We start from the raw sequence: 12484 nt of genomic DNA on the forward strand, positions 1-12484 counted from the left end.
ATTTGCAGTTTGCTGCCGCAGTTAGCCGATCTAACTGTTTTCCATTTCCCAACCAGGTTTCGATTAGGCAAATGAAATCCAGGTCCCCGTACATCATCATCGTTTGTAGGGTGTGGAGCTTATTTGAGATGCTCCTCACGTTTTGTGCAAACAGGTGGATGTGATGTTCTGCATCCCCAGCTGGGGGTAGTTTTCTTGATTGCTATTGAGCCCGATTCCTTGCATCATTTTTAACCAGTGGTCTGGCCCATCTGTCTCTGTAGGGCTTGACTAAGGTACCTACTGGCCAGGCGCTTACGTCTTGTAGGCGAGTTGCCTTATCTGGTGGACAAGAGATTATAAAGGAGGAGTAAGCTGGGTGTCGTGTTTTCACTTGCTTTACTTCCACAGTTATCCCATGTTCGCCCTCACACATGGCTTTAATATTTTTGGGCTGTGTTGTGGGTCCCAGCCTTGATACAAAAATTTGCTCTCTGGTTGCAACGGAAGTAATGTTGTACATTTCAGAAAACCGTTTGTTTGTTTCTGGTGTGTTACAGGAAGACACATTAATACTTTCTCTGTGAACTGGATTATGTCGTCGGCTGTCCTCGGCAAGACTAGGCATGAAATTTTGGGATGGGCGGGTTTTTCTACCCTCAAAAGTGTTATGCTTTTTAGGTAGCATAGTGATGTGCGCATAAGTGAGTGGGTTTGCAGGAACATGATTTGAGGGGGAAGATGTAACTCTCGCGATCGTACTCTTGGAATACATGGATGCCCCAATCATTTCAGTTGATTCCTGTTGTCCTAATATTTCTGAGACTTCTTTATTTTGGTTTCGACTTTTCCTAGTGGAATGTGTGGAGCCATTTCCTTGTGCTGCCCCTAAAGTTTCACTGGATTTGGTGCTATTGCTTGCGAGGTCCTGCTGCAAACAGACAGTTCCCGGCTGGTCTTGAAATTCACATATTATTTGGCTGTCTTGTAGTTTTGCAATTCGTTCTGATATGTTTTCCCCCGAATTCAATTCTTTTCTTGTCTTCTGTTTCTGATTTTGAATGCTTTCTGTCATCCTGTACAATCCATGCATACCACTTCTACTTTTCTTTGGGTAGCTCTGCCTCGCATAGCAAGTTTCGTCGGTTACGGGGGCCGCTGAGCCACCTTGTGCAACGAGGACTGATTCAAAGCATCCTAGCTTTTCCTCCAGTCGTTTAAGGGTGTGCAATATTTTACTGTTTTGTTCTTTGAGAAGAAAATTCTCTTCCTGCAGTTCCTGTAGCATTTTATGTACAGGGATGAAATTGCTCGCGAGGTTTTCAGCGTATTCCACAGCCTGCATCGAAAAGGGGCTGATGCAGTCTGCAAGGATATCCTTTAATTCCGTACGCGAGACATATTAATATTTATATTTAATATTTATATTAATTTAATATAAATATTAATTTAAGTACTTAATTTAAGTAATTAATATTTATATTAATTTAAGTACTCTGTACTGTCTGATTCTGGTGAACCCTTTTTTTGAGGAATCCGAATTCGACACACCTCTCTTTCCTATTTACCAGAAAGACAGGCGTGTCGTTTTTTTGTTTTCTTTTATTGTATTTTTATATAGTACAATATTAAAAATTCAGAGTGCTAGTGGACGCTTATTTTAACCAATCACGAATTATTTAAAATTCGTTGCGATCATTCCAGGATATTCAGAAAAAGCTCCTTTCCTGACTTCACTTAGCTATTGAAATAGTATTATTAATACTAATTATTTAATTTACTAAAGAAATTAACACTAAAGAATCAGAGCTATCAAAGATAACAGAATTTCATTTGAAAAAAATCTAGAAATTGCAACTGTTAATAGAGAAAATGTAATTCTATTTGTTTGAAAACCCGCCTATATCTCATGAATAAGTTCTGGTGGTCTAGTCCGCTTCACAATATAGTGCTTCGGCATTTTAAAATCTGCGCTGGAATCCCCTCAACGACTGGGGAATTTTTCACTCGTAGGGTATGGTTAGCTGATGTCAGGTGGACCGAATACTCAATTATGTCGTCATTATTTCGCTGTAGCGATTGCAGTAACTATGACACAATGGCACAGTGTTATGTGGAAGGACCACCACTGGTTTCCCACATCTGCGCTATGGTCATGGGAGACAGATGCTCCCATGGGAGTGCCATGTGAAGCCCATATGGCAGGTATCAATCCTACCCCCTGAAGAGGTTAGGATGATAGAATAAATCCCACAATGGAGAGTTCTCTGTCATCAGATCCTACTCAGGAGAGACAGCCTGGGTTTGCATTGTGCAAAGGTTTGCATTTAAATCCCACCTGGATGAAAAGGGTCCGTACAGGTTAACAAGGAGAAGAGAAGTTTCAGGGAGCAGTGAAGGAGAAGTTCAGCAACAAAGGAGAAAGTACCAACCTGAAGAGCAGAAATCCCATAGTAGGAAAGGAGTTGCCCTAAAGGTCTTGGCCGGAGCCCTTCCCCTTGACCTGGACATCATACGCACTGGAATAACCTATTATATAACCAATGGAATGCCTTACACATATCTAGACTACACAGTGGATAACAGCGCAACCCAAAAGGCTGAAAAGAACAGGCTGCAGAAATACCTAAAACAAACCTGGCAAAACCGCTGGACAAACACAAGAAAAGGGAACATCACCAAAAAGTTCATCCCCAGACGAACAAGTACCCCATTCTCCCAACCTGGCTGCAACCCGGACTTTACACGACTTACCTCCTTACGGGTCATGGGGCTTTCAATGCAAAGCTCACGGCATTGGGAATAGTGGAGGACCCGCGCTTGCATTTGCAGGGAACAAGAAAGCTGGGTGCATGTTATGTTTGAGTGTGCCCAATACGAAGACCTTAGATGCCGACTAATGACTAGAGTTCACTATCTACCGAGGGCACCATAAGGCCTCTACGGCGGTAAATCTTCGGCTACTCAACATCATTCACCGACCGATTTTATTAACCCTCACCAGCGCGTGCAGCACCGTATCTACTCATGCGCTGCAAGTACTCACTTTGACCCTCCCCTTTGATCTTGAAGTGATTCGCCTAGGCATGTTACAGCAGCTTAGACGCGGAAATCCAACTACCTTCCAGGATCACACCACAGACCCAACTGCAAATCGGACAGTGGAGAAGAGAAGACTCCAGATCTATTTGCGATCAATATGACAGCAGCGCTGGACGACCTCCACAAAAGGGGAAATCACACGGAGGTTCCTCCCCGATCTACAACAAATATACCCACAGTATCCGGTATGGCATTGCCCTGGATTGTACAGCACGTATCTCCTAACAGGACATGGACCGATCCGCCACAAATTACACCTTCTCGGACTCGAAAACAACCCAATGTATGCATGTGGCTCTATGGAGACCTGGGGACACCAGATGTATGACTGGGAACTTTATGAAGATCTTCGTGTTGAATTAATCATCCAAGTGCGCCTTAATCCCAAAAACCGGGAACACTACTTACGAGAAGATAAAGCCTCATACACAGCATTCACCAAGTCTGCCCAGGACCTGTATGCCAGACGATTGAGCATTCCTCTGCCTGCAAACTTCGAATAGACGTGTCAAACAAAGCTTCTCAGAGACCCCCAACCAGACGTCAGGTTTGACTGCTTGATCCTTCATGCAGGACAAAACTGGAACTCTCCTGAGAAGTGACAAAACTCCACTTCCCAGAACATTGACTACCGGACGGGACAACAGTCCCATGAATAACTCCCAACAATGACATTTTGCACAACCTATTCAGCTAAACCAACATTGGATCGCCTCTGCTGAGCCTCAAGTTTTTCTGGATGGTGCGGACCTGACCCTGCGGTCTGGTTTGCTTCCACCCATGTGCACAGGCCACATTGGCAACCTGAGCCGGCTCCCTTGTCTGGCTCACTGTCTCACCTCTTCCTGGCAGGGTGGGGAAGGGACAGTTTGCTGTCCCCTCCCCACCCTGCCACCCTATTTCTTCCCTCTGGTGGGGCATGGGTATGCCCCACTATAAACTGGACTTGCCTCCTTTTCGGCTCCATATTTCTGTCTATCTCCCCCCCCCAGTCTTCAGCCCCACTCTATCTGACAGCAACGTGAACACACCCCACACAATCTAAAATCACCAATCGAAATTAATTTTGCCCAACATTTTGGACTTCTCCTAGCGCTTCCCGCGACGGGTACGCGATTTTTTTTTTTTTTTATAGGTCCTAGCCACTGAAATCTCAGGAAATTAGGTGGCAGGACCTGCCAGAGTGAACTATATACTAGTGAGTACCTGGTCTGCCTCCATGGGGCCGAAAGTGGGACAATGTCGGGCATCAGTAGGGGTCTGGTGGCTAAATGACCAGATGAACAACGGTACAAGGCATCACACATATACAAAGTCCATACACTTTTAAATCTCTGGCTTTTCCAGTCAGATGGTTCACCTACAATGTAAACTACGCAGAGATGGGGGAAACCACTGTTGCCGCTTGACCCTAAACACACTTTACACTTTATCTACCGAGGGATCTTGAGTCACATCTACTAGATACACAAGAGGACTACTTAGCCTTAACTGATTTTGCCCAGGGATAATTTACCAGGCTCCAAACATTAGCCGCCATATACAGAAGACCTTAACGGAATGAAACAAACCAAACTTGCAAATAGCAGCAAGACGACACAGAGGAGCCGAATATACAGACCATGGACTAACTAGAAAATGCACAGAAAAAAAAAAAAAAAAGTAACAATGTACTGTCTAACTGTCTAGCCACAAGAGGCATAATTACCGCCAATGGAAGCGAAAAACACCTTTAAATAGTCATGACATCGGAACAAAGGGACACTGCTCCAAGAGCTTGCCGCATAAACCCACCACATAACGACAAAAGGTAGTATAAAGACCAGTAAACATCATGGAGGGGATAAATCTCCATAGTGACAGTCAGTAGACTTGATATGACCCCAATATCATGATCAGATAATAGGACCCAGACCATGTGCAGTCTGGAAGGATGACACAGATTTAACTCCCTATTAGTGTCCCACCTGGACGGGACTCAATGGCCAGCTTTTCAGGGCCTGCAAACTGACAGGGACCATATACGGTGGCGCTCTACCGCCAGATCAGCCCATTGGTGACCTAAATCCGCACTCTGTTGAGCGGATCTTTCTTCCCAAACTCCTGGGGAGGGGGGAAAGAGAAAAAAAAACTTCTGCTGAAATCGCCATTAAAACCGAAAGAAAGGGCAGCTTCATATTGTCCAATTGCATTATTGAACGGATTAGGGAAAGTTTAGGAAAGATTGCTAGTAGGTAGAATTACGAAGTACGTTAAAGAAAACTGTGAGTGGTCTGAAAACCAATATGGGTTAACAGCAGGGAAAGGGACTGATGGTGCATTGGGAAAGTTGGTGGAATGTGTACACCAATGCAGATCAAAATATTGTCTAGGTATCTTTGTAGATTTCGCTGGGGCACTTGATAGCATAGACTGGCACAGTGTTCTTGTGGTATTACGTCAAGCAAAATTCACACCACAGATCTACTCTGTTATAGGAGATTACTTCTGCGACAGAACGGTTACAGTTAAATTAGCATGTGGGAGTATTACCAAACAAGTTGTAAGAGGCTGCCCACAAGGGTCAGTCCTTGGCCCATTAATGTGAAATTTAATCGTAAACGATTGGTTAAAACTGGACTATAATAACACTGTTATGATCCCATATGCTGATGACTTAGTTTTGCTGGTGGACGGTTACTCGAGGCTCCAATTAGAGGCACGATCACACTCCATTTTGTCGGACCTGAGTACCTGGTGTAAATTGCACAGACTTGTGATCTCAACAGAAAAGAGCAAAACTGTGTTGAGAAATCCACAATGCCGGATATATGGAGTGAGTCTACAGTGCGTTGTGTGAAAACTATCAGTTATTTAGGAGTTTAAATTGATAGACAGTTACGCTTTGTCTCACACATCAACTACATCATTGAAAAGATTCGTAATTTTGTTGATATCATTGTCCATGTAACTAGAAAGGAGTGGGGGATAAAAGGCAAGGCATTGAATTTATTTTACGACTGTAACTTCTTGCCAATCGTGAGCTATGGTGCACGTGTCTGGCTAGATTGTGCGTTGCAAAAGGCAAATGTTAAGAGAATATTTTCAGTTCAACAGACAATGTTTTTACAACTTAGTATGGTTTGTAGGATTGTGTCAAATGAGGCCTTGCAGGTGATAATAGGACGGCTGCTGCTAATCTTAGTATTCAAATCAATGTGCTTCTATCTGCGCCGTGGATAGCCATACGAGCGGATATCAATTGAAATTCGTTGTGACGAGGGTTATAATGAGGAGAGGAACGATTGTGGACTCTTCTTATTGATTGGTGGCAAAACAGATGAAACAACTGCACCAAGGGCTTAATAACCAAAAGGTTTCTTCCAAGCATCAAAATGTTTGGGAAGGGTATGCCAAGTTGGTTTCAACCAAATCTATATTCAACATTACTGCTTACAGGATATGGGTCCTTCTTTGGAAAATTAAATGATTTAGGTATTTCAGCACGTTCATCGTGTACTTGTGGAGAAAGAGAAGACTTGGTACATCTTCGGCTTAGGTTCCCCTGAATACCAGGATCTACGAGAGGAATTGATTGATGGAGCACCCACCGTGCAAACACTGACTTCTGGATGTGAGGCCCTTCTACTGAAGACAAAAGCAGACTTTGGTGCTTTCCAAATTTTTTGCTGTACAAGTTTTCAAGAGACGACGAGTTCTGCTGCAAATAGAGCAAAAACAATACTGATAAAATTAGCTGAGTGCCTCCATGGTACATCAAATTTTCTTCAGTGAAACTTATGTAGCACATTAAAGTTTTTTCGTGACTCAAACTGATACATGTAGAATGTTTCTGTCAGCTGCGCAATCAAACCGGAAGAGGTCATTTGACAACAAGTGACACTCGTGTAAAACTCACATCTTCTATTGTATCCTTTATGGAGGTGAAAACCAATATCCTCTTCAGTAGTAGGTGACTATTTTTTCCTTAAAGGGTGAACCATGTAACATCGTATTGAACACAATTTCAACCATGCCGTGAAAGCTCCTATAACATTTTCTTGAATGAGCCCTGCTTCATGAGTTGATCATCAGGCTAAATCATACTGAAATTGTAATACCAAGGTGTCACCAGTTCCTACAACATGATGTTCTTAGGTGAGCTGTTTCATTTGTCCATGATTAGATTACAGCAAGGTGGTTCCTTGTGCCATGGACGACAAGTGTGTGATGCGGTTCCTGAAACAGCAGGCACGAACTTTGGCAGCTGCTAGATAACCGCTAATGATCCAAGAGGACTTGTACAATAAGCCAGAGAAGCATCCCTAGTTTGCCTACATTTCATCAGCGAGTGTTCTTTCAAGGCGGAGTATTCGAGGACAGGTGCTTCCCTGAGTGGTATTTCAAGTCTGAGTACTCGACGAGGATATGTGATTCAGGTTGTGCATTTCATCACTGATTGCTCTTTTAAATCGCTGTACTGGACGAGTCGATTGGAAACGTCAACCTCTAACTAAACACATTTCAACGCTTATGAAGTTGATGCATTTGCAATAGATCTGTGTTCATTTCTGACTACAATTTACTGATGAGAATGCTTTTCCGGCCGGACTGCAATTTACTGATGAGAATAGTGCGGAACAGTTCAGAATATTTGTGAATAGTGCGGGAACATGAAGTGCAGAACTTCGATATCTTGTAATGGAACGGGAATAGTGATGTAAGTCTGTAAATATCTGTACAGTATTGTGATTAGTGACGGGGATGCCAGGAAAGCTGGCTGGAACAGCCCAGTACAATAAATAAATAAAAAACGACAGTACAGAAAAACCACAGTACCAGTAGCGATCCATGTTGATCAAAGAAGAATCCTGATGGTCCCATCCCCACGATTCGTCTCCTGAGCTGGTTCAATGGCCAATATTTCTTTCATTAATCGTGCGCCTGACCAGGACATGCCTTGATTCGTTTATGACAGAAATGCATCGAACTTGGTGGTTACTTCCAATTTATAGGAGACAAATGCAAATTTCTGTGGCATATATTCTCTTTGATCGGTTTCTTCGTATAATAATACCATTATTAATCTTAATGCAGATTAGCCACCAATTTAAAGAATTATTTTATAATTTTCTGAAGGAAAAATGTGGACAGTAATGACTTTTCCGGGCCCACAGTTAAATTCTGATTATTTTCTATTAAAATTGGCTTAATGATGATGAACACGAACTTCCATTTTGGGAAAGTAGGCCAATTGCGCAGTGTAGCCGAGGAAGTTTTATACTTCCTTGCCCACCTGTTGTCTTTACGTTTCACAAGGTTTGAAAGAGTGGCATTGAAAAGAGAAAATGACAGGTTAAGAGACGGCGAAGAAGGATTTTCCGTAGAAATTACCATTTGAAAAAAATCGTGCTCTTCAGTTGTTATAAGGAAGTGAATGCCTTTTGTTTCTAAATACGCATTCATTTTTCTTGACTTTTGATAGAGCAGAACGACAAGTAGGATATAAAACACTCCAAAATTGTCGTGTAAATGTTAGAACCGCTCTGGAAAATTTTAATATTTAAATTAAGATAAAGCAATGTTTCCAAACACAATTATTTATTTACTTTTGTTCAATGCATATAAGAGTTCTTTAAGTATTTCTATTTGTTCATTTCTAAATATGCATAAAATTAAAAAATTTTACATTAATTCTCTTTTAAGGAGTTCTTTAATAAGGAGAGGTTTAATTTTTTATTAATAAGTTAAATCTCCTTCGAATTTATATCAATTAAACTCCTTCCAGTTATTTATTTGGTTTCTGATTGTTCATATCTTACGATATTGTCTGAAAAATTCTTTGTACTCGACTGATGTCCGCATGAGCAACGTTGAACGAGATGTTTCTATTAAATAAATTAATACATGGAACATGGATTCATCTCTGGTCTCAATGATCCTTCAGAGTCACACGAATCTATAGACTAATGTTATCGAGTCAATTGGGCATATTTGGAGAGAAGAGTGAGAAGCAGATTTACTCCACCTTCGTCATTCAGGGAACTTGAAACGTTTCTCCATGAAGAATGGTCTAACGGTCATGAGGAATATTCCTCTTAAGACAGTTCAAGATTTATTTGAATCTATTCCACGTAGAATACAAACTGTTTTAAAAGCAAAGGGTTGCACGTGATGAGAAGTCTTAAGAGAGTTCTTTGCTCTACGTTGGAATTTGAACTAAGGCCATTTGAACCATTCCATCCAGAAATGTCCTATGCCCAAAATGACAGATTAATTCGACTTTTCCGTCCTTCGAAAAGATTTTTCTTATTTTAAAAGTGTACCACCATTCTTTCGTAGTAATGTGCAAGAACAGAGTTCTGTGTCCTGCTGGTTCGAACTTTACCATGCCATAAATCCTTGCTATCAGCTGATGAGCGTTGTAAGAGTATCGATTCGTAATGTTTTAATCAGTGACTCTAAATAAAGGGAACCAAAGAAACTGAACCCTTGGAATTTATGACCTGACTGTTTAGCATTTAAGTATGCTAGTAAGATATGTTTTATAAAACGAACCAACTACTCCACAGTGTTGTTGGAAAGTCAACCGTTCATTACAGTTAGTTGAGTTTTAAAATCTTCTTACAGTTTCTTTTGCTAGGCATGGAACCAAAAACTTTATACCTAAACAGTTTCTCAAGTATTTGACATATTTCGAATGTTTAGAGAAATATATTACATTTCCCTGTACCCTATACAAAAATTCATTGCTTAAAACTGATTTTTTATTCTTATCGGTACCTTACCAATTTTCTTTTTCCATATAGTCTCACAATAATGCTGTGAGGCTATATATGTTAGAGTAACTAAGAGTAAGAACAGGTGCATGTATACTTGCAGGTACACAAATGCTAGGAGTATAGAGACATCAAATATTCTTGGGATATAAGAGGCGTGGATATAAGAAATGCAGAATTTGGAGATGAATTCAAAGAATTAATTTGGATTTGCATTCAAATAATTAATCGTGGAAGCTACTAGGCTTTTCATACCAACTAAGAAATATTGTTCAGGGTTTAGGCCTAAATGGATGTCAGATGAACTAATGAGACATGTGGCAGAGAAGAAAAATGCATGGGATGCATATAAATTAGCAGGTGACACAGAAACCTATGGCAGATATAAGCTAGTCTACAACCAAGTCACAAAGGAGGTTAGGTAAGAAGGCTGATTATGAGAAATCCTTGGCAAACGATGCAAAGAAAAACAATAAAGACTTCTTTACTTATTCTTTATTATTCGGTTCGACTGTTGATGATCCTGCTCAGATAGCTGAAAAACTGAAAGTACTTCGCATCTGCATTCACACATGAGGAATTTTGTTGGAAGTGGAGGACAGCTTATTAAACTCTAACAGGGTGCTTAATGATTTTGTAATAACTGAGAGCAAAGTGTAGGATAAATTGTTGAAGTTAAACATAAGAAAGGCGCCCAGGGTAGATTGGATCTATACACTTATATTGAAGGAGGCAGCGAAGGAAGAAGGCAAACCTTTAGCCATAATTATGAGAGCATCCTTAGATTCAGGGGAGGTACCCACTGACTGGAAATATGCAAATGTATCCCCAGTTCATAAATGGGAATAAAAGGATGATACGGATAATTACAGACCAGTTTGTTCAACTTCTGTTCCAGGGAACATAATGCAGTCCCTAGTTAAACAAGTAATGCAGGACCATCCACACAACACTGCGGTTATACTTCAGACAGAGCATGGGTTTATTAAGAGGAAATCTTGTGTGACCAATTTCATTGGATACTAAGATGTGGTCACAAAGGAACTGGATGCATGAGATAACTTTGATATCAGGAAAGCTTTTGATACTGTTGCATAAGGAAGACTGCTATACAAATTGTAGCAATATGGCATTAAGAACAAGTTGCTAATATGGATAAATGGATGGTTTAATGGGAGAAAATAGAGAGTGGTAATCAATGAACACTGCTCTTCTTTGACTAATATTATTAGTGTAACCCCTAGGGTTCGGTGTCGGGCCCATTGTTGTTTTCTATATTTATCAATGATATTGATGAAGGTATATCAGACTTGATGACCAATTTTGTTGCAGACAATACGACGGATAACAGAGCAGTTAATGACAGTATGCTACTGCAACAGGATCTAGAAAAGTTGGGCTGAGAAGTGGCAACTGAAGTTTAACGTTGACAAAATGCAAAGTACTGCATATTGGTAGCAGTAACCCCAGAGAAAAGTAACAAATGTGTAGTACTACACTCAGGGTGGTAGAGAATGAAAAATACTTGGGGATAATTGTGCAGTCAGATATGAAGTTTGCTGAGCAGTGCACACAGGATGCCAGAGCAGCTCCTGGGGTCTTGTCGATGTTATACTGGAATTTTTTATGCAGGTTTAAAGAGGTAATTATTCCCTTGTAAAAGGCAATGGTCAGGCCACACCTTGAGTACTGGGTACAGGTCTGGAGGCCTCATTTTAGGAAGGATGCAGAGTTGCTAGAACGAGTACAGAGAAGAGCAACAAGATTAGTGTGTGGAACAAAGGGTGTTACCAAGAAAGGATTAAGTTTCGCAAATTACAGCGTCTGGAGATTAGGCACCTGCAAGGTGATCTGACTGAGGACTTGAATGGTTTGAGCAGGCTCAATAGTGATGGCACTCTTTCTTATATTACGCACTTGAAGGGGCAAGAATTAAAATTGAAGAAAGACTGTTGTAGAGTAGATGTGCGAAAATTTGCTATTAGCCAGCGGCTGGTGGATTGCTGGAACAAACTTCCATCTGTATTTTTTAAGGGCTTAAACAAATTCAACGAAAAACTGAAGAAACGTTTGGAGTGAATGGATGGGTGAAATGGAAAGTTATTTTTTTGTTTATTTTTATTTTATTTTATTATTATTATCTTTTTTTGGCTGATGCAGTATAAGCTTGCTTTCTTGCATCATATGCCTCTGCTAATGTTAATGGCAATACTAAAGAACAGCTTGTTGCTCTACACAGTTATTCAAAATTATCTGAGGTTATTTCCAGAGTAGGAAGATTATTATAAAATATCAATTTCATCGCGTTACTTGTGATATTTCGATTCCTGAGATCCCCTCATTTGGAATATTGTTTTGAATGAATGGGTGTGTCATACCTTCTCTAAGACTCATGTTTTGGCCTGCGCGAATGATTTCACCATTTTCATGAACTACGTCTTAAATGACTTAGTTAATTGGATCCAGCTAGATACACTTTAAATATTAGCCAAATAAAAATAAACATGGACGTTTAAGAATAGATTACACTACATCAGATAAAAATCAACGGCTTCCAGCTATGTCTTGTTCCCAATATTAAATATCTTGGCATTCTAATTGATGACTGGTTAAATTTCAATTCTCACCTTCAGCATCTTACTACG

The sequence above is a fragment of the Mastigoproctus giganteus genome, chromosome 3, assembly GCF_048544385.1.
Source record: "Mastigoproctus giganteus isolate SK-2022 chromosome 3, ASM4854438v1, whole genome shotgun sequence".
Lineage (NCBI taxonomy): Eukaryota > Metazoa > Arthropoda > Arachnida > Uropygi > Thelyphonidae > Mastigoproctus > Mastigoproctus giganteus.